Here is a 25973-nt window from a genome sequence, read left to right on the forward strand (position 1 = left end):
TTGGAGCCCAGAAAAATAAAGTCAGCCACTGTTTCCACTGTTTCCCATCTATTTGCCATGAAGTGATGGGAACAGAGGCGATGATCTTAGTTTTCTGAGTGTTGAGCTTTAAGCCAACTTTTTCACTCTCCTCTTTCACTTTCTTTTTTTTTTATTTATTTATTTATTTTATTTTATTTTATTTTATTTTATTTTATTTTTTTTTTTTATTTTTTTTTATTTTATTTTATTTTTTTTTATTTTTTTTATTTTTTTATCCATGTGTCCAGGGCATGAACCAGGCATGGGCACAGAGCAAAAGCCAAGCTGGGATAAACAAGGAGTTGTTTTGTCCCTCACTGATATGAGACAGCCACCACCAACCAGGTGCCACTCTACCCAGGTCAGGGACATCCTCTTTCACTTTCATCAAGAGGCTTTTTAGTTCTTCTTCACTTTCTGCCATAAGGGTGGTATCATCTGCATATCTGAGGTTATTGATATTTCTCCCAGCAATCTTCATTCCAGCTTGTGATTCTTCCAGCCCAGCATTTCTCATGATGTACCCTGCATATAAGTTAAATAAACAGGGTGACAATATACAGCCTTGACGTACTCCTTTTCCTATTTGGAACCAGTCTGTTGTTCCATGTCCAGTTCTAACTGTTGCTTCCTGACCTGCATACAGGTTTCTCAGGAGGCAGGTCAGGTGGTCTGGTATGCCCATCTCTTTCAGAATTTTCCACAGTTTATTGTGGTCCACACAGTCAAAGGCTTTGGCATAGTCAATAAAGCAGAAATAGATGTTTTTCTGGAACTGTCTTGCTTTTTCGATGATCCAATGGATGTTGGCAATTTGATCTCTGATTCCTCTGCCTTTTCTAAAACCAGCTTGAACATCTGGAAGTTCACGGTTCATGTATTGCTGAAGCCTGGCTTGGAGAATTTTGAGCATTACTTTACTAGCGTGTGAGATGAGTGCAATTGTGCGGTAGTTCGAGCATTCTTTGGCGTTGCCTTACTTTGGGATTGGAATGAAAACTGACCTTTTCCAGTCTGTGGTCACTGCTGAGTTTTCCAAATTTGCTGGCATATTATGTGCAGCACTTTCACAGCATGATGTTTACATGGCTACATTTACCACCTACAAGAGCTCTGTCTTTTCCATATCAGTTTCTGTACTCATGTAATTTTTACAGATTGGTCAGTTCATAAAAAATTTCTGACACTGTAGATATATTTTGTCTAAGTGCTAAATACCCCGATAATAGTTTTATCTGAGAAATGAGTGATATAGACTTATTGGGGACAAACCTGAAACTACTAGAATGTGAACTGCTTTCTTATGTTTTCAAGTATTCAGAGAATTATAGATTTCTAAATAGTTTCTCTAAATTAGTTTGTTTTCTGATAATTCTGGATGCTAAGAATCACTCAGTTCTTTAAAGGATCTCAACTTATTTGAAGCTCTATTTCCATATTTCTTGGAGTCACCATGTTGCTTCAACAAAGCCCCACCATTCTCCATGTGACTTTGAGTAGTTGTATACACTTCATACAGTAGTAATGAGTATGTTTGAGTGGAAGTTGGCTCTCAAAATATTTGGGGATAAAATTATTAGGCATTTTATATTTTACAAATGCTTTATTAACATGTTCACATATGCTGTTTCTCATACCTTTGCCCTTTCCCTAAAGAATTTCCCAGTCTTTCCAAGGTTATTTGGTGTTTAGAGCCTGTAATTGATTTTAAATGAAAAGGGCTACTTCCAGTAATAAGATCATCCACCCAAGAATTGAGAGTGCTTATTTTTATCTTTTTCTTTCTAGAATGGAAGCAGTACAGAAAAGTAGGAATATGTGTAATTATATACGACATTTTATATTGCATATCACACACACTGTCCTATGTGGGTCAAGAAATGTTAGGTTGGTGCAAAACTAATCGTAGTTTTGCATTGTTGAACTTTGGTATTTGGTATTGCAATACATTCTTAAATAAATGTAGTTATGTTATACATCATTTTAATGCACATTTCTCGCTTTATTTTTTTTGGTAATAAATTTTGAATTTATTTTAGACTGTAGAAATTCTGATGTTAGACAAAAAACAAATTTGAGTGATTTTTTTCCTTGAGTTCAAATGGGTCGTAAAGCAGCAGAGATAATTCGCAACATCAAAAACACATTTGGCCCAGAAACTACTAATGAATGTACAGTACAGTAGTGTGTCAAGGAGTTTTGCAAAGGAGACAAGAGCCTTAAAGATGAGGAGCCTGGTGGCTGACCATCGGAGGTTGACAGTGACCAATGGAGAGCCATCACTGAAGCTGATCTTAAAACTGCACGAGGAGTTGCCTAAGAGCTCAGTGGTGACCATTCTATGGTCATTCGGCATTTGAAGTCGGTTGGAAAGGTGAAAAATCAACATAAGTAGGTGCCTCATGAGCTGACTGAAAATTAAAAAAAAATTGGTCATTTCGAAGTGTCGTCTTTTATGCTATGCAGCAACAAACCATTTCTCGATTGTGCTGTGACCCGAGATGAAAAGTGGATTTTATACAACAGTGACAATCAGCAACAACCAGCTCAAGTCGTTGGACCAAGAGGAAGCTCCAAAGCACTTCCCAAACCCAAACTTGCACTAAAAAAATGTTACATCATTGTTTGGTGGTCTGCTGCCTGTCTGATCCACTGTAGCTTTCTGAATCCCAGTGAAACCATTACATCTGAGAAGTATGCTCAGCAAATCGATGAGATGCACTGAAAACTGCAACCCCAGCAGCTGGCATTGATCAACAGAAAAGGCCCAGTTCTTCTCCACAAGGCCTGACCACATGTCGCACAGTCAACACTTCAGAGGTTGAACGAATTGAGCTACAAAGTTTTGCCTCATCTGCCACATTCACCTGACCTCTCGACAACTGACTACCACTTCTTCAAGCATCTTGACAACTTTTTGCAGGGAAAATGCTTCTACAACCAGCGCGAGACAGAAAATGCTTTCCAAGAGTTCATCGAATCCTAAAGCATGGATTTTTACACTACGGGAATAAACAAATTTTATTTCTTGTTGGCAAAAATGTATTGATTGTAATGGTCCCTATTTTGACTAATAAAGATGTGTTTGAGCCAACCAATCCATCCTAAAGGAAATCAGTCCTAAATATTCACTGGAAGGACTGGTGCTGAAGCTGAAACTCCAGTACTTTGGCCACCTGATGCGAAGAACTGACACATTTGAAAAGACCCTGATGCTGGGAAAGATTGAAGGCGGGAGGAGAAGGGGGCAACAGAGGATGAGATGGTTGGATGGCATCACCGACTCAATGGATGTGAGTTTGAGTAGGCTCGGGGAGTTGGTGGTGGACAGGGAGGCCTGGCGTGCTGCAGTCCATGGGGTCACAAAGAGTCAGACACAGCGACTGAATTGAGCCTAGTTACAATGATTTAAAATTCACAGTCTGAAACTGCAGTTACATTTTCATCAACCTGCTATCTTACTCATTTCTTACGGGCATTTGGGGAAAATTGTTTCAGTATATACTGCTCCTCCTGCCTCTCACCTCCACACACAAAAACCACCTATACACAAACACAAACATGGTACTTAGGCTTGAGTACAACCTTTAAATTGTATGTGTGTCTCTTCTCAAAATAATCATGAAGGACCATGTGTAGGGGGCACTGTACTACCTCAACTAGGAAGTTACGTTATTGCCAAGTCTTATTAGCATCACCAGAGGTAACAAGGTTAAATGTACTTTCCTAAACTTACCATTAACCTGTTTTGCAGAATATAACTCATAGCCACTATAATGATTTTTTAAGCACCAACAAGGATATATGAAAGCCTCATCAGTGCTGAGTAATAATAATGGCTTTATATTAGCCTATTTTTTTTTTATCTTTAAAGAAAAAAAACCTTTTCAACCATAAGATTTTCTCATTCTTCCTGAGGTTAGAGGAATGTGATGGCTCAAGGGGGAAAAAAAGCCAAACCAGTCACACAGTACCAGAACTCTCTGTTATTTCACAATTGGATCATAGGGATACCTATGGTATTTGAGAACCTAATTATAGTTATACCTCATGGTGTAATTATAAGCTCCTTTCCTTCCAGACACGAAAATTAAATGGTGAAATTTCTGTGCACATACCCAGCACCCATGTGGAATAAACCCTGCTATTTCCCTACATGAAAAATAAATGTAATTGGGCCAAGTTGACATTTAGAGAGGACACACAGACTACGAGATGGTAAAGTTGTTTATTCCTCCTGCTCAGAAAACAAAACACTGTAATTGTCATTTAAACTAGAATGTTGAATGCAAGTAGCTGAGACTTTTCCTAATGATAAAGTCTTTGTAATAATGTTCTTCATCTGTGGAGAGAATTTGTGTTGACAGCTAAAAATTACACATGGGAAACTTGACACGTCTGTTTTCAAAATTTGCACCCAGATATTTGTCCTCTTGTAAAATATACTATTGCATTTTTATTCTTTGAAAATTAAAGCTTTTTCTTTTCTTCTCAAGCTGCAGTCAATAATCCTGCATTTTAAATATAAATTTTAAATGTAAATATGAATTGTTGGGTGTCTCAGATCTTGACAGAAAAATAAAGACTAAAGGAATAAAGGATTACAGATTTGCTTGAGAGCTGAGTTTACCAAACCTCAGGAATGAATTAAATGTGAAGTAAGTTCATTTGTTTCTGTGGTTTAGATTTGGCATCCTTAGCCGCAGAGCCTCTTGGATTCTCTCAGTTTGGGTTTTGGAAATTAAGTTGAGTTGGACTTGTGTTATCTCTTGGATTGCACTGGTGTTCAGAGGGAGATGCAGGGAGGAAGCCCAGGTTAGGCTGACACATCGTCTGCATCCCACGCACACTACAGATGACAGGCACATTTTAGCTGTTTCATACATAAAGGAGACCTGGCTGAATCTGTGCTGGGCGGTGATACTAACAGATATAGGGCCCCAGGGTCTCTTACTATACGCTCAGTACTGTGTGAGTGCTTTCCTTCCATCAGAACAGCCAGAAGAGGTGGTTATTATTACTTACATTTTAAGCTAAGTGGACTGAGGTTAATGCACATTGGGTAAATCGAATGGACTCGAAGTGAGCAAACCAAATTCAGCTCTTCTGATCCAGAACCCGGGAGACTAACCACTGTCCCCGGAGCACCACTGGTCATTCACTTCTGTCCACTTGAAAACTAACTTGACATTCTACATACCAAACCTTTTCTTTTGAATAATAAGTAAAACGGGAAAAGAAAAGTTCCTAAGTTATCATCCCGTTATGAAGAGGGAATTGTTTCTAGACTGAGGCTTCCCTGGTGGCTCAGATGGTGAAGAAAAAATCTGCCTGTAATGCAAAAGACCTGAGTTTGATCCCTGGGTCGGCAAGATCCCCTGGACAGGGAGTGGCTACCCTCTCCAGTATTCTTGCCTAGGAAATCCTATGGACAGAGGAGCCTGGTGAGCTCTATTATATAGTCCATGGTGTCACAAAGAGTAGGATATGACTGAGTGACTAACACTTTCACTTTCACACTTAGTATTTTTGAATTTCAGCTCTTTTTAAATGCTATTTATATATTTTATTTATTTGGCTGTTCCAAGTCTTAGTTGTGGCATGCTGGATCTTTAGTTTCAGCATGCAACCTCTTAGTTGCTACATGTGGGATCTAGTTCCCTGGTCAGGGATTGAACCTGGGCCCCCAGCACTGGGAGCATGGAGTCTTGCCACTGAACCACCAGGGGAGTCCCATCAGTTCTTTATTTATGGATAAACTGTATCTTTTTTCTTGTATGCAGAATCCTCTGATGCCTTCTCATTTCCAAAGTCTTTAAATAGGGCAGAAGTCCTGGCCTTCTCTGACCTCTCCCCCTTCTCCTTCCGTCCTGGTTTACTTGGTTGCAGCCACAGTTGCTTCCTCTCTGTTCCTCTAGTTCTCCTGCCCCAGGACACTTGGACTTGCTGTTTTCTCGGCTTACTGCAAGCTTACCCCCAGAGAACCACATGGCTCACTCATTTCCATCAGAGCTGTATTCTGATGTCACCATGTCAGAGTCACCTTCCCTGACCAGCTCACACAGAATAACAACCCTTCTCAGTGCGTTCCCTGTTTCCTTACGCTGCTTTCTTCTCTCCATGGTATTATCACTCTCTCTTTTATTTTCACTTGTTTATTTGTATGTTTGCTGTTTCTAGGCAGGGACTTTGTTTCGTTTATTGCTATATCCATAGCAACTAGACACATGTTTAGCACACAAGCGATGCTCCGTACATATTTATTGAATAAGATAAATGGAAAGTGTGTCAGTCTGTTCACATGCGTGTGCACACACGAATGTGCACAGTCTTGTGCATCGTGTTTTGTAGCCTCCTTAGTATGTTAGGGCTAGTATTCCATTGTATGACTACTTTGTAATTTTCAAAATTATTAGGACTTTTGGTAATGTAAATTGTCTTCCACATCCTCTGGGTAGAAATTACTCGTTTCTTTGGACTTACATGATTCGTTAACCTCAGTTTGTCCTTCTGATAGTAGTTGACTTTGATTTTATTTTTTCCTTTACTTTTAATTCACAGAACCGATTAGTTGCTAACTCCTATTGGATTTCCTCCCTCTCCAATTTAAACATCACTATTCCTTATTCTCATTACTATTAACTTAGCCATTCTTTTGTTTGAAGTCATAATTGTGCCATGTTTTCAGAAATGTTAGAAGAAATGGGCTCTTTAGATGCCAGCATTGGGCTTAATTCCGATTTGTCTCACTTGCATGCAGTTCTCACTGAGGCATAGTTTTGTTGATTATGAAGGTGGTTATGATAATAATTTATTTAGCAGAGTTATTTTCAGGTTTAATTGAAATTAACTCAAGAGCAGTGCCAGGTCATTATTATACACTGATAAATCCAGGTAGATTGGATTACTTGTGTCGTCATCTTTTTTTTTTAACCTCAGAATATAAATGAGTATGGTAGGCATAATCCTAAAGATGTCCTCCCAGGTTTCCTGTCATTTGATTGTTCAGTCAGCACTAATCCAAGTACAACTGTGAAGGAATAGCATTCTGTAAGGTAGGGAGAGTAGCCTCAATTGTCCAGGGGGCAGAATTCAGCACTAAATAATTTTTTGTTGAAGTATATTTATTTTACAATGTTGTGTTAGTTTCAGATGTATAGCAAAGAGATGCAGTTATACATATGTTAATATATATTCTTCTTCAGATTCTTTTCCATAATAGGTTATTGTAAGATATTGAATGTAGTTACCTCTGCTCTCTATTCCTTTTTGTAAAGCAGTTCTTTTGTTCCATTTTTTAAAGATTCCACTTATAAGTGCCTATCAAATGATAGTTTGTCTTCCTCTGACTTAGTTCACTTAGTGTGATAATCTCTAGGTCCATACATGTTGTTGCAAATAACATTATTTCATTCTTTTTTATGGCTCAGTAGTATTCCATTTGTATATGTCCCATGTCTTCTTTATCCATCATGTCAGTGGACATTTATGTTGCTTCCATGTCTTGACTGTTGTAACTAGTGCAGCTGTGAACATGGGGTGTATGTATCTTTTTGAATTAAGAGTTTTTGTCTTTTCTGAATATATACTCAGGAGTGGGGTTGCTGGATCATATGGTAGCTCTATTTTTAGTTCTTTATGGAATCTTCATACTATTCTACATAGTAGCTGCAGCAGTTTACTTTCCAGGTGGGCAAACTTTAAGTAATTACTTCAGCCTTTATGAATGGAAGACTCAGAGAGATGGGGCAGAAGGAGGAGGCAGGAGGAGAGGCGAGGCAGGAGGGCAGCTGAGAGGGACCTGACCCGCCATTGCTGACTTTGTGTGAGGCACCAAGCCAAGTGGTCTCCAGAAGTTGAGAACAATCCCTGGCCCATGGCCAGGAAGGAAATGGGGATCTCACTCCTGCAACCACAGAATGAAGTCTGCCCACAATCTGAATGAGCTCATCCTCAGAGATTCCAGAGGGGAGCACAGCCCTGCCGCCATCAGGATTTCTGCCTGTGAACCCTGGGGTAGACACCCAGCCGAGCCACACGCTGCCCCGCCTTCTGATCCACAGAAGCTGTGAGATGACAGATAGGTGTTGTTTCAGGCTGCTGAATTTGTTGTGGCAGCAGTAGAAAACTAGCATTGTGAGTTTGAGAAATAAGGCCAGTATTGGAAGGAGGTTTGGCCACAGCTGCTGTAATCTTTAGCTGTAGCATTTCTGAATGAACATTGCCTCAGTGTTTTCTCCTTCCAGAGGATTATCTGCTGGAAAGGCTGTGACACTTCCATGGAATCAGTGAGTGCATCCTTTCTCATGATCAGTGCTGGAGATAGAGGGACACTCATGCCTTCTAATCGTCTGTCCTTTTTTGTCAGCTTTTTCATCATGTTCCTTTCTCATGACCAGTGTACTGTGTGTTCTTGGATTAAAGTTTAAATTCTACAGTTGATGCCCACCTTTTCAGAAAATAAGTTTGGGCTTCTGGCTGAAATTTAAAAAGTGGACCTTAGGATTATTCCTGGATTTTAGGATTATTCTTGTAGATAATCTGAAATTCCTGGATTTTTGTAATACCTTTATTTACTTAGCTCTCCTTCTTTCCATGTCCATTACCTTTCTTTACTGAGCTTGGGTCTATAAGAAGAGAAAAGAACTTGCATTTTGGGATGACTGGGCCCTTCTGACTTCGCTGCGCAGCTCTGGGACTCTGTGTCTGGCAGCCCTTAGAATGCATGATTCTTATTCATCCTTCAATATAATCATGTGTTAGTTCATGCCTGGGCCTTAGGGGCAGCTCTTGGCAGTTAAATCCTTACCTGTCATATCTTAGTCTCTTTAATAACATGCATGCAAAACTGTTTTTACAGATGATTATTTTCATCCATGTAATACTGATTTCTGTCAGCTTTATTTTTTTACCTTAATTCTTAAAACTCTTGTTACAAAAGTATTATGTGCTCATTGTAATGCAAATAATATCATAGTATTAAAAAATTAAAACCATTCCCTATTCTTTTCCCACTCTTTTCCCCTTCCAAATCCTCTGTAATTAACACAATTAAAGATTATTTGAATATCCTCCTAGACATATGCAACATTCATACAGATAATGCAAATCCAGAATTTTTTATTAATTTACAGAAACACTGTTGTACTGTTGGTTTTCTTGGAAGCTCCCTTTTTTTCCTTCTCCATTGTGTCATGAAACATCTTTCCATGTTTGTTTACAGTTGACTGTTGAACAACATGGGTTTGAACTGCATAGGTCCACTTACACAGGAACCATAGGAACTTTTTTCACTAAATATGTACCACACTGTTTACATGATCCTCTGTTGACTGAATCCTTGGATGCAGAACCACAGATCCCAAGGGCTGAATGTGAGTTATATGCAGATTTTTAAATGTGCAGGGAATTGGTGCCTCTAACCTTCCCACCTCCATCTTGCTCAAGGGTCAACTGTATATAGAGCTCTCAGGTCTGATAATGACTCTACAGTGTCCTATTGGAAGGAAGTGGCAACCCAATCCAGTATTCTTCCCTGGGGAATCCCAAGGACAGAGGAGCCTTGTGAGCTACAGTCTGTGGGGTCGCAGAGTCAGACATAATTGAGTGCGCACACGCACACACAGTGTTCTGTTGGACGTGTGTGTGTGCGTGTGTGTGTGTGAGAGTCGCTCAGTCATGTCTGACTCCATGGACTGTAGCCCGCCAGGCTCCTCTGTCCATGGGATTCTTCTCCAGCTATTGGACATATATGCTGTATTTTTTATATTTATGTGGTTTCTAATTATTCATTACCTCTGAAATGTTGCCATGAGCATTTAGGTTCATAGATCATTTTTTTGTAGAATCTTATGGGTAGAGTTAAAAGCTAGTAAGGTATGTGTATTTAAAGTGTTGATAGATACTGCTAAGCTTTCTTTCAGTAAGGTGTATTGATTTACATTCCTGCCCATGATTTAGTAGACTCTTTGAAGGACACCTAAGAAACTTGGTAATAGTAGATTTTAAGAGGAGGAACTGGTGTCTAGGGTACAGGAGACAGATGCAAACTAAATTAAAAAAAAAAAAGTTTTATTTATTTATTTTTGGCTGCTTTGGGTCTTAGTTGCAGCACACAGGCTTAGTTGTTCCACAGCATGTGGGGTCTTAGTTCACCAACCAGGAACTGAACTCATGTCCTCTACATTGGAAGGTAGATTCTTAACCGTTGGTCACTAGGGAAGTCCTGAGACTTAATTTTTAGAACAGGTTCTTTTGTATCTTTTAAATGTTGTGCTTTGGGCATGCATCATCTCTTCAGAGAAAAACAGCAGTGGCCATACCATTGCATTTCCTCTGGTCCCACACCTTACAGGTATTCTGCCTCATCAGTCTCTTTAGTGATATTTGAAATAAAAGATCTCATTTAAATGTATATTTCTTTGATGATTAGAAAGGGTGATTTAGTTTCATTTTATTGAATTTTAATTAAAATTGTTTTAAGTAAGGAATACATTCTCACCATAAGAGCAAATAACCCAGACATTGAAGATAAAGCCTTAATCGCCCATCCCTGCTCCTTGGTGGTACTGCCATGCTTGCTGTTCCCGGCAGAGCTGCTAGGCTGCCAGTTGGGGTGTAACTTTGTAGGATTAGTCTCTGCATTTAATATGTCATTTTGTTTTGTGTGTGTTTCTGTTCAACATAAAGGTACTTAGGGCATATGTAGACTCCACAGGCTGAGGCACCGGGCCAGCAGGTGTGAGCACTAGGTCCCTTCCCTCTATACGTGTTTGTGCTGTGGGGGACACCGAGAACTTACTGAACTTCAAACTTTTGATCTCCTTTCTTCTTGAAAACTTGAGATAATGTATACAGTCCTCTGCATATAAGAACAAAGAATGAGTGTGTTTTTATCTCCAAAATCATATTTGAAAGGAAGTCAAATGTGTAGTTGAAAAGCCTTTGACATTCACATGGCTCATTTCACAAAAATATAATTCTTTGAACTTAATTTATCATTGGTTACCAAGCTTGGTTATATTTTTACTTTTTCTAGGAATTGAACAGCAGGGAGAAGATGTACTAAAGGTAAATTTTTGCAGAACTAACTTTTCCCTTTTATACTAATCATACTAGCTTTTACTTTCCTCCCAAAGTCTCCCAGTTCTTCCATTTAACCTTTGATGTGTGATCTGTCCTCTAATATTTTTATACAGATGATACTTTCAGGTTCCTGCCAGAAAAATTCCAGGAAGACTCTTTTTATCTTGCCTTCCAGGTCTCCTCCATCCCCCCTCCCTCCTCCTAATCCACTCTGTGTTCCCACAATATCTCCTCTTCACTCTCCCACGAACCCCTTTGGACTCTCCATCAAGAGCAGGTCTTCTCACTGAGGTCCCCCATCACCCCAGGATCCTTTGTCCTCCTGTCTTCTGCCACCACTGTCCTGAGGTCTCTGCTTTCAGGCTGTAGGGCCCTGCCAGGCAACATGATGAATCCCTGCTCTCTTTAGCGGACCAATAGACCGCAACTCTTTGGTTATTCATCTCCTGTTTGACTTCCTAACCCATTTCCTTCGATGACTATTACAATGGCTTTTCACAGTTTTCCAGTCTCAGTCTAGTGTCCTCACTCTCTAAGGATGACATCATCTCCTTTTTTTTAATTGAAAGGATGTAGGTCAGGGATCACAGACTCAACTGCCCAGAGAGGCTTCTGAATTACTGAAATGAAAGAGGAGATGGGCAGGTGACAACCGCGTTAGTTGTCCTGTGGAAGCCTGGCCCTGTGTTGCCCATCTTTCTCTTTTCTGTAGAAAAATCAAGAGTCTGGTTTTCTAGGTGAAATCTCTACAATTTAAGTCATATTTTTAAAAATTTTTTGGAGGCTGAAAAAGCACATCTGACAGCTGGTCGTCTTTACTCTCAAGCTTCATTTTCTTTTTCTGCCTTAACATATTTCTGTCTTTTCATTTGCCTCTCTGTCTCTTTTTTTTTGTCTCCAGGGTCACTTGTTTTCTTTCTTGAGTATTCAGTTGTTTCCTCACCATCACCTTTTTTTTTTTAAAGCTTTTTATATTTTATTAGAATATAGCCGATTAACAATATTGTGATAGTTTCAGGTGGACATCCAGAGGGACTCAGCCATATGTATACATGTATCCATTCTCCCCCGAGCTCCCCTCCCAACCAGGCTGGCACATAACATTGAGCAGAATTCCATGTTTTCTACAGTCTGTCTTTGTTGGTTATCTATTTTAAACGTAGCCATGTACACATGATCATCCCAGACTCCCTAACTATCCCTTTCCCCCATTCTTCCCCCGGCAGCCATAAGTTCATTCTCCAAGTCTGAGTTTGTTTCTGTTTTTTCTGTAAGTTCATTTGTGTCATTTCTTTTTTGATTCCACGTATAACTTAACTCCATATCACCTCTGATCTGCACAAGGACCTTCAGAAGGTCCCCCTTCCAGAAGAACAAATAATTCTTCAGTGCTCTTGTCTATATCCCATCTTTTCTTTCTTCTTTTTGAGTTTGTTGAACAAGTGGTGACATTCATTGCTTTTACCTCCTCACTCACTTCTTGAACCTCTCCCATCTGTCTGTCGTCTTCATGATTCCTGTGAAGCTCTTTCATCTTTGGATTCAACGATCTGTACTAACCTGAGTATTCTTCTCTAAACAATGCTTCTTCATCTGTTTTCACTAGCCCACCTTGCTACACCCTAAACATATTACCTCTCTGAGGTTTTCTCACTGGCCCGCTCTCAACACTTCTATTGGTTCTGTAGCCCACAGTTTGTAATGTGCCGGTCCATCAGATTCAACATATTCCAATAGAATTTATTATATCACTTCTCTCCCACCCGCAGCTCTTTGAACTGATTTCTATCAGTATTAATGGCACCATTATATTTCCCAGACATTTAGCTTCAAACTTTGCTGCTATGTTTGAGTTCTCCTCCATCTTTTCTCTTAGGTTATAGTAATATTTTCTCCATACATAATATAACTGATATTTATGTCTTCTTCCCTTTTACTTGACTAAATTAGGATAGAGGTGATCTCCTCCTGCCTCCGCGCGTCCATGTTAATTTATATAAAATGAAACTCTGACCATGCCACTCATTGGCTCAGAAAACCTGTTTTTTGCCAAATCTAGTCCCGTCTTTTGACTACCGCTAATCAAAGGCTTTTAGAATCTAGCCACCTCTCTCACTGTCCTTTCATTCCATCCAGTCAGAACTACTGCCATTCTCTGACCCCCCATGCTCTTGTTTTCTCTGAAATTCTGTCTCCTTTGTTTCTTCTACTCCTTTCTGTGGTCTGTTAAACTTCTACACATTGTGTAAACTTTCATCCTACCCATCATCTTCTTTTTTAAAAAGTGCCCCCATAACTACCCTTAACTCTAAGTTACTTGCCCCACCTGATTTTTTTCCTACCATTTTATCTGCCCCTCTCATGTTACATTACATTACGGATAATTAGTGTACTTCTCTTCCCTCCTAATGGACTATAAACTTCTTTTTAAAGACTGTGCTTTACTGTTAAGTTTTCACTCCCTGCAGCACGTAGCCCAGTGGTAGGTACTGAATATGTATTTTAAATGAGAACTTTGGGGTTATTACTAATTAAAACATAGACCATTGAATGCCCCCCTCCCCACTGAAATTCAGCAGATAATTCGTGAAGTGTCTGTGCTAAATAAACATCATGCTTGACACACGATAGGCTCTTTGTGAAAGTAAACAGAAGTTGCTGCCCGTCACTTGAATGCTTCCTAGACGGGCAAGTAGATTAGTTCTGTGGCTGTTCAAGGAGAGCTGATTCTGCCTACTGTTTGCAAAATATGGAAGATACATTATCACACAGCAGGGGTAGTTTTTGTTCAGAAGTGCCGTTTAAACAGAAATTGGCAAGAACTCAACAATTTAGAGTAGTCACTTAGTTGGGGAAGAAAAGAGGGGACACTTCAAGGTTGAGCTTTAATTTTGAGGAGGAGACTTTCACTTTAATTAGAGGTAATCATGATTTAAAAAGGATAACAATGACAGCTTTTTTTGTTTGTTTGTTTGAGAGCTTACCGTGTGCTGGCTTCTTTTTCTCAATGAACTCAAAGAATCTCCCACAGTAGTTGTGAAGTTGTGCATGTATGCATGCTCAGTCGTGTTTGACTCTTTAGCGACCCCATGGCCTGCATCCCACTAGCCTCCTCTGTCCATGGGATTATTCCAGGCAAGGATACTGGAGTGCATTGCCATTTCCTCCTCCAGGGGGTCTTTCCCTCCCAGGGATCAAACCTGCATGTCCTATGTCGGCAGGTAGATTCTTTACTACTGAGCCACCTGGGAAACCCAGTTGTAAAGCATTATCTCCATTTCACACATAGGACGCTGAAGCACAGAGACACGAGCTGGTTAAAGGCCTCACAGCTGGAGAGTGGTGGAGCTGGGATTCAGTCCAACAGTCTGTTCTAGAGCCGCTCACCCCCAGCCCCCGCCCACCTCATGCTGGTTTTCTTCATTGTACCATGTGATACCTGAATCTACCTAATTATCAACAAAGGGCAGGAAAAAATTAACCAACTTGAATGTTTAAAGTGAACTGGATCATGTTAAAATTGAACTTGGGAATAAAATCAGACTGTGGGACACTCTACAGGACAAACAACCCAGTTTCTTCAATAAATAACTTATCAGGAGAAAGTACAGAGATGAAGGAGGGAACCTATAGATTAAAAATTCTTAGGGAAAGCTTCATAGGAAATGTCTGTACCTGTCCTCAATTTTGTTACAAAACCTACAATGGCTCTTAAAAAGTAGTCTTTAAAAAAATGCACACCTCCCCAAATTCTTAACAAACCTATCAACCAACCACCATGGTGGACTCTGAGGAGTTCCTAATGCAAACAAAGAAATAGTCTTTTAAAATATGACTTCTTTGAGACAGTTGGAAATATGATTAACTGGAAATGTGGTGGTATTGAAATAGAAATTCCTCTTCCTAACAATAAAAAGTATTGCTAATTTTGGGGGATGTGATAATAGTTTTATAGTTATATTATCTTTTAGAGATGCAATAATATCCATGGATGAAATGTTAGAATTTCTGGGATTTGCTTCAAGGTAATATGGAATTATGGGTGGAAGAGAGTGTAGATAGAATGGGATTGGCTGTGGGTTGTGATTGTTGAAGCTGGTAATGGGCACCTGGCACTCATTGGATTGATCTGCTTATGTTTTTATATCTTTGAAAATTTCCATAATAAAAGTTGGGGGGGGAAGTGAGCAGGTAAATTCAACGTATGGTACTATTTCTGTGTCCAAGGAGTTGTTTAGTCTTCTTCAGGATTTATCCTGACTCAGTATTCAGACCAAGTAGAATCAGACACTGATTCAAACCCAAGATAAAGTTTTTATCTCTTGATCATTATGGAGAAACTCCAAATTAAAAAAAAAATTAAGGGCATTAGAAAAATAGTAAAATTTGCCTTCAATCTGGCTTTTATTTCTTCTTAAGAGAGGACACTGAACAGACTCACAGTTGCTTCCAAAAAGCTGAAGCCTATCCTCACATCACGAAGGAGAGTTGTTAGGGTCTGATGGGAAAGAGGAATCAGTTACGGCTGGTCAGGCAGCTGAGCATATGTAACAAGAGTAGGATCAGAAGGTTTTTTTTTTTCTTCATGTTTTCTGGGTCTTTGGGGTTCCCTCATAGCTCAGTTGGTAAAGAATCCGCCTGCAATGCAGGAGACCCCAGTTCAATTCCTGGATCGGGAAGATCCACTGGAGAAAGGATAGGCTACCCACTCTAGTATTCTTGGGCTTCCCTTGTGGCTCAGCTGGTAAAGAATCCACCTGCAATGTGGAGACCTGGGTTCGATCCCTGGGTTGGGAGGATCCCCTGCAGAAGGGAAAGGCTACCCACTCCAGTATTCTGGTCTGCAGAATTCCATGGACTATATAGTCCATGGGGTTGCAAAGAGTCGAACACCACTGAGCGGCTTTCACTTTTTGGGTCTTGGGCAGGTTTCATTCTTTCTCTTAGAAAGCATTTCTATATTTTTTTATTGCTGACTGTTAAAAATCAAGGTTTTTAAGGAAAATGTTCTTTTTCTAATAATGACATGTTGCTCAAAGTGGTTTCTGACATCTTGATTCTGACTGTGAATTATGCTTCCTCACTCATTTCTGTAGAATATCAAGCTGACAGCATCATGCCTGTCTTTACTGAGCCCTCTCATTCAGCTTTCTAAACATGTTAAGGGGTGAGGAGTGGTGGCCGAGGGGCCTCAGTTTGCTCTGGAAGCAGGTGTGATGCTAGGATGTTCTCTGCTCACTGATGGTGTGTGGGTGTGGTGGGTCACACAGCCGCACAGCCTTTTCCCAGCAGCCTTCAGCATCCTTTGGTTCCTGGCCTCTAATTCTCATGCCTCCCTCCCCAGGACCCCTTCCTTCTCCCAGGCCCATCCTTCCTTCCTAAGGTCTTCTTTAAAGTTTTTATTGGAGTATAATTGCTTTACAATGTTGTGTTTCTGTTGTAGAGCAAGTAAATCAGCTGTATGTTTACATATAGTAGTGGTGGCTTAGCTGCTAAGTCATGTTCGACTCTTTGAGACCTCATGGACTGTGGCCCGCCAGGCTCCTCTGTCCATGGGATTATCTCAGGCAAGAATACTCGAGTCGGTTGCCGTGCCCCCCTCCAGGGGATCTTCCTAACCCAGGGATCAAATCCACGTCTCCTGCATTGCAGTTGGATTCTTTACCAACTGACCCGTGCCCCCTCTTTTTTGAATTTCCTTCCCGTTTAATCCTCACAGAGCGCTGAGTAGGATTCCCTGAGCTATGAAGTTGGTTCTCTTTAGTTACCTATTTTATGCATAGTATTAATAGTGTATATATGTTAATCCCAGTCTCTCAGTTTATTCTGTCCCTCCTTCCCTCCTTGGTATCCATACATATTGTTCTCTACTGTCTGTGTCTGTATTTTTGTTTGCAAGTAAAATTCTTCAGTGGCTTTGTTATCACGACTGGTTTTTGCAGTGCTGGCACCCTTTTGTCTTTAGGTATTCTCCCTGGCACTTCGCAAAAGCCATCTCGTCAGTGACCACTTACAAACTGATGAGACCCAACCACAGATGAACCCAGGCTTCTTTCTTGAACTCCACACCTGTTCTGCCAACTACATTGTATGTATTTACCCTGTGGCTCGATGGGCATTGCAGTTGCAGCATGATCAGAATTTAATTGTCATCCCCCATGTGACACACACACATGCACTCACTTTGTTTTCTATTCTCTTCTGCATTCTGTCACCATACATCAGAAACCACAGAGCCGTCGTTGACCCCGCTCCTCAATCCCTTGATAAGTCTCCTAAAGCTTCTCTCACCTTCCCACTCCCCTCCATTTTCTCTGCTAGTTCACGCCTTTGGAAGCCAGTTGTTGCATCCTTGCTTCCAAATTTGATATTGTTTCCAGAATGATCTTTTAAAAATGAAATTTGATTATGTTTTTCTCTTGCTTTAAAGCCTTTTGCACTTGTCTCTGAAACTTTGTTAGGAAACTGCTGTCACTAAATTTGTAAGCATCTCTTCCCATTTGTGTATATTTATTATAATTAATATACACATTGTTGTATGAATATATTAGATATTATAAACACATAGCAGTAGGAATTAATAGGATATAATGTTTTAAAGTAAATACTCTGTTTTTAAAATTGTTGGCTCTTATTTTTTCTCCCTCTGAATCAATAATAATTTTAGTGAGAATAATGCTTCTTTATTGAAAAAAAAAATCTATTTCTACTTTGTTGTACAGTAATTTTAACATCTGTTTCAAAGTTCAGTTTATTTATATAATTATAAATTTTTAAGTTGTCATCATTGAAAAAGTTAATTCATATGGTACATATAGATCCAAATGGGAGACATGCAATGACTACTACTTGTTCATTTTTAATCCATCAGCTCCAGAAAAGTTTGGTTGAAGTCAGCCAGTCAGTTGCAGTCTAGTGTAGTATTCTGAGGGGTTAAGACTAGAATCCTGACTTGGCTGTTTACTAAATTAGGTACTTTGCTTAATCTGTATCTTAGTTTTTGTATCTGTGAAATGAGGAAATAATAGTTTTTTCATCTGGGATAGATTGAATGATTAACACACATCAAGCACTGATGCCTGATCCATAAACAGTAAGCCATCAATAAGTGGTAGCTATTATCTTCTTCTTTAATGTTAATGAGTTATGTTAAAAAAGAATGGGAATATGCCTCAGTTTCCTACTTTTAGTAGGGCTTTAAAAATTAAAACTCTGAATTTTGTACTTTAAGACAAGATTAGACAGATTGTTTCTTTTGATATGTGTAAAATGGTAACTCAAGGCTGCTTAATATACATTTTTGGTTACCATTTTGAATGAAAATTTCCCATGTTTTAATTTATATTTTTCTCCTATGAGATTGGGGCTTAAATTTGTTTTTCCTTAGAAGTATAAACACTTAAATAAATAAATAAATAAAGCTGTATTTTATATCATCTATAGTAGTCGTTTCTTTTAACCAATATGGCATTTGTACTAGCATCTCTAATAAGAGGATGCCTATAATGTTATTCTTTCCATCTGATTGATGAGGAAAGTTGAGGCTTACTTAGGTTAAGTAACTTGACCAAAATCATATAGATAAAAAGTTATGGACATGAAATATTAAAACCCAGGCTGATCTATTCCAAAGTCTACACTTTTAGTCATCATGCTCTGCTCCCTTTGACAGAAATAATATATGATCTTTATTGTAAAATTATACAATCAAAAAGGAGAATAAAGTTATATTTATCTGATATTCCACTGCTGTCAGCATGTTAGTCTGTGATAGCATATCGCAGAGGAAGAGAGAAGACCTATCACAGACAGACTCTGGGAGTAGGAGAGGGTTTTTTAAAAAATATATTTATTTGTTTGTTATTCAACTGTGCCAGGTCTTAGTTGTGGCATGTGGGATCCTCAGTCTCCATTGCAGCATGCGGGATCTTTAGTTGTGGCAAGCAAACTCTTAGTTGTGGCATTTGGGATCTAGTTTCCTGACCAGGGGTCTAACCTGGGTTCCTTGCATTGGAAGCTTGAAGTCTTAGCCACCGAACCACCAGCGAGAAGTCATAAAAAAACATGTGAACACCTGTCCCTTCATTTGCCACTGTGTGTGTGTACGTGTGTGACTCTTGACAAGCCCACGTATTGTAGCCCGCCAGGCTCCTCTGTCCATGGAATTTCCCAGGCAAGAATACTGGAGTGAGTTGCAATTTTCCTCCTCCAGGGAATCTTTCCTACCCAGGGGTCAAACTTGCGTCTCCTACTTTGGCAAGCGGATTCTTTACCAGTGTTCTACCTGGGAAACCCTTGTCACTATACCCCGCTTCCCATTTCTCTCTGGTGAAAGATATGTGACTGGTGGTAGACTTTTGCAGGGTCAGTGATGAAGAGGAAGAACAAAGTAGTGAAAACCATAGATGATTATCCTTCCTGATTGTTCACCCTGTGTACCTGCGTATTTACAAAAATCAATTAATGTATCATGAAGGTCCTTGGTGTCGTTAACCATTGGTAACCATAGCCCTCTAACCTTGGCTTGCTTGGTGTTCTGTCTGATGGATGTACTTCAGTGTAGCTATTGCTAGACACAATTAAATTATTGCTATTTTTCTTATGAAGATTATAAATAATATTGTGAAAATTAGATACAAAAATTTTTGCTCACTTGTTGAAACATTTAGTTTAGCTTAGTTAGTATGGAGTGCTGGATCAAAGACTGTTACATTTTTAAGGCTTATGATAACCATTGCCAGTTGTCAATATTCCCTAGGAAAAATCATCTCCCAATTTGGCTCCTGTTAAAATGAGAAAGAGGAAAGGAGAGGAAAAGAAAGGGAACAGTATTTTAATGGCATGAAGAAGATGGAAAAGTCAGGGTGTCAGCCTTGGATAGTGTGATTTGAAGGAAGTGGGGTTGCCTTTTTGTGGACTGGAACCTCTCATGATAGAGGTGAACTGCATATTGTTCCTTGTATTTGTTTTCTTTTTTATTGAATGTTAGGGGTACGTGAGGACTGGAGCACTAAATGTTTTCTCCTATGTCCTTTTTTAGAGTTGCTATGGATTCTCTTTTGAGATTTAGAAAATTTATAGGTCATTGTGTCTTTCTGATTATGGAAGCTGAAAATCAACTAGGTATTTTAACTGCTGTTTTCCTAAAATAATACTAAGCTGCAAGGTGTTATCTTGGTTGACAGGAGTTTTAACAGGATGTAGCTAAGTTGGACCTATCTTAGGTAAAAAACCCTTGGCTTTGGATATACTTGGACACTTCTTTTTTTTTAATTGAAGGATAATTGCTTTATAGAATTTTGTTGTTTTCTATCAAACTTCAACATGAATCAGCCATAGGTATACATATATCCCCTCCCTCTTGAACCCCCCTCCCATCTCCCTCCCCATCCCATCCTTCTAGGTTGACACAGAGCCCTCGTTTGAGTTGCCTGAGCCATACAGCAAATTCCTGCTGACTGTCTGTTTTACGTATGGTGATGTAAGTTTCCATGTTACTCTTTTCCATTCATCTCAGCCTCTCCTCCCCTCTCCTCATGTCCATAAGTCTGTTCTCTATGTCTGTTTCTCCATTGCTGCCCTGCAAGGAAGTTCTTCAGTACTACCTTTCTAGATTCCATATATATGTGTGTTATTATATGATATTTATCTTTCTGTTTCTGACTTACTTCACTCTGTATAATAGGCTGTAGGTTCATCTACCTCATTAGAACTGACTCAGATGCTTTCCTTTTTATGGCTGAGTAATATTCCATTGGACATGGGTTTGGGTAGACTTTGGGAGTTGGTGATGGACAGGGAGGCCTGGCATGCTGAGATTCATGGGGTCGCAAGGAGTCAGACACGACTGAGCGACTGAACTGAACTGAATGTTCCATTGTGTATATGTACCATGACTTCTTTATCCATTCATCTGTCAATGGACATCTAAGTTGCTTCCATGTTCTAGCTATTGTAAACAGTGCTGCAATGAACAATGGGATACATGTGTCTTTTTCAGTTTTGGTTTCCTGAGGGTATATGCCTAGGAGTGGGATTGCTGGGTCATATGGTGGTTTTATTCCTCGTTTTTTAAGGAATCTCCATACCATCTTCCATAGTGGCTGAATCAACTTACATTCCCACCAGCAGTGCAAGAGCATTCCCTTTTCTCTACACCCTCTCCAGCACTGTTTGTAGACTTCTTGATGATGGTCATTCTGACCCATGTGAGGTGATATCTCATTGTAGTTTTAATTTGCATTTCTCTAATAATGAGCGATGTTGAGCATCTTTTCATGTGTTTATTAGCCATCTGTATGTCTTCTTTGGAGAAATGTCTGTTTAGGTCTTTTTCCCACTTTTTGATTGGGTTGTTTGTTTTTCTGATATTGAGTTGTATGAGCTGCTTTGTATATTTTGGAAATTAATCCTTTGTCAGTTGTTTCATTTGCTATTATTTTCTCCCATTCTGAGGGTTGTCTTTTCACCTTGCTTATAGTTTCCTTTGCCGTGCAAAAGCTTTTGAGTTTAATCAGGTTCCACTTGTTTACTTTTGTTTTTATTTCCATTACTCTAGGAAGTGGGTCATAGAGGATCTTGCTTTGATTTATGTCATTGAGTGTCCTGCCTATGTTTTCCTTTAAGAGTTTTATAGTTTCTGGTCTTACATTTAGATATTTAATCCATTTTGAGTTTATCTTTGTGTATAGTGTTAGGAAGTGTTCTAATTTCATTTTTTTACATGCAGCTGTTCAGTTTTCCCAGTACCACTTATTGAAGAGGCTGCCTTTGCCCCATTGTATATTCTTGCCTCCTTTATCAAAAATAAGGTACCCATAGGTGCATGGGTTTATTTCTGGGCTTTCTATCTTGTTCCATTGGCCTATATTTCTGGTTTTGTGCCAGTACCATACTATCTTGATGACTGTAGTTTTGTAATATAATCTGAAGTCAGAAAGGTTGATTCATCCAGCTCCATTCTTCTTTCTCAATACTGCTTTGGCTATTCAGGATCTTTTGTGTTTCCATATGAATTGTGAAATTTTTTGTTTTAGTTCTTTAAAAAAATGCCATTGGTAATTTGATAAGGATTGCATTGAATCTGTAAATTGCATTTTGTATTATAGTCATTTTCACAATATTGATTTTTCCTAGCCAGGAACACGGACTATCTCTCCATCTGTTCATGTCATCTTTGATTTCTTTCATCAGTGTCTTATAATTTTCTGTTTAGAGTTCTTTTGTCTCTTTAGGTAAGTTTATTCCTAGATATTTAATTCTTTTTGTTGCAGTGGTGAATGGGATTGATTCCTTAATTTCTCTTTCTGATTTTTCACTGTTAGTTTATAGGAATGCAAGTGATTTCTGTGTATTGATTTTGTATCCTGCAACTTTGCTAAAGTGATTAGCTCTAGTAATTTTCTGATACTATCTTTAGGGTTTTTTATGTACAATTTCATGTCATCTACAAACAGGGAGAGCTTTACGTCTTCTTTTCTGATCTGGATTCCTTTTATTTCTTTTTGTTCTCTGATTGCTGTAACTAGGGCTTCCAGAACTATGTTGAATAATACCGGTGAAAGTGGACACCCTTGTCTTGTTACTGATCTTAGGGGGAACGCTTTTAGTTTTTTACCATTGAGAATAATGTTTTCGCGGGCTGATCATATATGGCCTTTACCATGTTGAGGTAGGTTCCTTCTGTGCCCATTTTTTGAAGAGTTTTAATCATAAATGGGTGCTGAATTTTGTTAAAGGCTTTTTCTGCATCTATTATCCTATGGTTTTTATCCTTCGCTTTGTTAATATGGTGTATCACATTGGTTGATTTGCATATATTGAAGAATCCTTGCATCCCTGGAATAAAACCAACTTGATCACTGTGTATGAGCTTTTTGATGTGTTGCAGAATTCTGTTTGCTAAAATTTTGTTGAGGATTTTTGCATCTATGTTCATCAGTGATACTGGCCTGTAGATTTCTTTTTTTTGTGTTGTCTTTGTCTGGTTTTGGTATCAGGGTGATGGTGGCCTCATAGAATGAGTTTGGAAGTATTCCTTCCTCTGCAATTTTTTGAACAAGTTTTGGAAGGATAGGCATTAGCTCTTTAAATGTTTGGTAGAAGCCTCTTGTGAAGCCTTCTGGTTCTGGGCTTTTGTTTTTTGGGAGATTTTTGATCACAGCTTTGATTTCAGTGCTTGTAATTGGGATGTTCATTAATTTCTATTTCTTCCTGGTTCAGTCTTAGAAGGTTGAACTTTTTCTAAGAATCTATCCTTTTCTTCCGGGTTATCCATTTTATTGCCAGATAATTGTTCATAATAGTCTTTTCTAATCCTTTGTATTTCTGCATTGTCTGTTGTCACCTCTCCTTTTTCATTTCTAATTTTGATTTGATTTTTCTCTTTTTCTTGATGTGTCTGGCTAAAGGTTTGTCAATGTCTATCTTCTCAAAGAACCAGCTTTTAGTTTTATTAATCTTTACTATTTTTTCTTTCATTTCTTTTTCATTTATTTCTGCTCAGCTCTTTATGATTTCTTTCCTTCTGCTAATTTTTTTTTTCTTTTTCCAGTTGTTTTAGGTGGAAAGTTATGTTGTCTATATGATGTTTTTTTTTTGTTTGTTTCTTGAGGTAGGACTGTTATCGCTATAAACTTCCCTCTTAGAACTGCTTTTGCTACATTCCATAGGTTTTGAGTTATCATGTTTTCATTGTCATTTGTTTCTAGGAATTTTATGATTTCCCTTTTGATTTCTTCAATAACCTGTTCATTATTTAGAAATGTATAATTTAATCTCCATGTGTTTGTGTTTTTTAGTTTTTTCCTTGTAATTGATATCTAGTCTCATAGTGTTGTGGTCGGAAAAGATGCTTGATACAACTTCAATTTTCTTAAATTTACTGAGATTTGATTTGTGACCCAAGATATGGTTTATCCTGGAGAATGTTCCATGTACACTTGAGAAGAAGGTGTATTCTTTTGCATTTGGATGGAATGTCCTGAAGATATCAATGAGATCCATCTTGTCTAATGTATCATTTAAGACTTGTGTTTCCTTATTAATTTTCTGTCTTGATGATCTGTCCATTGGTGTGAGCAGGGTGTTATCGTCTCCTACTATTATTGTGTTACTGTCAATTTCTCCTTTTATGTCTGTTCGTGTTTGTCTTATGTACTGAGGTGCTCCTATGTTGGGTGCATAGATATTCACAATCGTCATGTCTTCCTCTTGGATTGATCCCTTGATCGTTACGTAGTGTCCTGCCTTATCTCTTGTAATATTCTTTATTTTAAGGTCTACCTTGTCTGATACAAGGATAATACTCCAGCTTTCTTTTGCTTCTCATTTGCATGGAATATATTTTTCCATCCTCTCACTTTCAGTCTTTAGGTCTGAAGTGGGTTTCTTGAAGACAGCATATATATGGGTCTTGTTTTTGTATCCATTCAGCCAGTCTGTGTCTTTTGGTTGGAGCATTTAATCCACTTACATTTAAAGTAATATTATATTGATATATCTGTTCCTATTGCCATTTTCTTAATTGTCTGGGGTTTGTTTTGGTAGGTGTTTTTCTCCTCTTGTATTTCCTGACTATATAAGCTCTTTTAACACTGGTTGTAAAGCTGGTTTAGTGGTACTGAATGCTCCAAACTTCCACGTGTCTGAAAAGCTTTTGATTTCTCTATCAACTTTGAATTTTTAAATTATGTATATATTTAATATATATATTTTATTGAAGTATAGTTGATTTACAGTGTTTCAGGTGCACAGAAAGGTGATTCAGTTATACAGATACACATATTATTTTTGAAATTATTTTCCATCATAGGTTATTATGAAATATTGACTATATTTCCTGTGCTATACAGTAAATTTTTATTGCTTGCTGCATATCTGTTTTTAATTAGAAATTAGCATTCTATTCATACTAAACCAAATAAATGGAATCAAAATGTCATAATTTTCTTAGGCAAAAATTCATAAGATTTCTAAAATACATGTTATACATATTTATATATATGTATGTATACAAAAGCTTTTCTCTACTCTACTTGATAAAGGCTTGAGAAAGAGCAACCAAAAAAAAGAGATGGAGAAATTGGAGAATATATATATATATTCAGTAACTTATGTTTCAGGAGTGTAATTCTCAGGGAGTAGGTCAGTGAAGCCACCAATCCATTTCTTTCTAAAAACAGATGATGCAGCGATCATGGTCCTAGTCTGGTAAAGCAAACACAATATTCCTTGTGGGGCAGTTTAATGGGAAGAGCCCCTACTGCTGGGTCAGCAATGATAGAGTTCATAATGGGCCAACCCGCTTTTTAGAGCTATAATTACCTCACTGGGGTATGTTGGTTCACAGAGTTCTATTGGTGTGATAAAGTGTTATATATCACTGAGCTGGTTATTGTTTTTATTCGAACAATCACTATATACATTTAACACTGGTTCAGAATGCTCTTTCAGAATGTGATGGGATAGAGGTGGTTTGACTTCATATTTTTTTGAGTGATATTTGCAGTAAGACATTAAATAAAGATAGAAGTGGAAGGACTTGATTCTCCAGGATTTCTTGAGTATGGAGGCCAGAGTTGTAGGGGTAGTATAGTTTTCCTACATTTTTGAAAAAGAACATATTTCAGAATATTTATAAAATATTTTCCATCTGAAGACATGACTGACTATAGTCAGCAGTCTGATTTCTACCAGACTACCCCTCTGCTTCAAGAAGTGTGCAAATACAATGAAAGAAATTAAAAGTAAGGTGAAAAGACAGCCTTCAGAATGGGAGAAAATAATAGCAAATGAAACAACTGACAAAGAATTAATCTCTGAAATAGACAAGAAGGTCATGTAGTTCAATGCCAGAAAAATAAATG

General features: G+C 38.5%; 1 protein-coding gene, 1 long non-coding RNA gene and 1 other non-coding gene across 19 annotated transcripts in view; 1 reads left to right on the forward strand and 2 right to left on the reverse strand.

The window, feature by feature from the left end:
- Positions 1-25973, forward strand: part of PPFIBP1 (PPFIA binding protein 1) — a 195949-nt gene that overhangs the window by 32447 nt on the left and 137529 nt on the right. Inside the window, exon 2 of one of the 17 annotated variants that reach the window (XM_043441023.1) lies at positions 17072-17194. The exons of 14 other annotated variants lie outside the window; for them this stretch is intronic. The gene's annotated coding sequence lies outside the window, so the exon portion shown is untranslated. Of the gene's footprint in view, positions 1-11059; positions 11092-17071; positions 17195-25973 lie in introns of those variants that run through there. 2 more of the 17 variants (XM_043441018.1, XM_043441026.1) reach the window with 2 other exon arrangements.
- LOC122424125 lies at positions 258-392 on the reverse strand. Its single transcript, XR_006264318.1, has one exon. It is a non-coding gene; the product is annotated as a small nucleolar RNA SNORA48 (small nucleolar RNA).
- LOC122423715 lies at positions 265-24711 on the reverse strand. Its single transcript, XR_006264205.1, has 4 exons — positions 24701-24711; positions 10188-10199; positions 1878-1885; positions 265-394 (listed from the first exon to the last, which is right to left on the reverse strand). It is a non-coding gene; the product is annotated as an uncharacterized LOC122423715 (long non-coding RNA).

Source organism: Cervus canadensis, chromosome 21 (genome assembly GCF_019320065.1).
Source record: "Cervus canadensis isolate Bull #8, Minnesota chromosome 21, ASM1932006v1, whole genome shotgun sequence".
NCBI classification, from domain to species: Eukaryota; Metazoa; Chordata; class Mammalia; order Artiodactyla; family Cervidae; genus Cervus; species Cervus canadensis.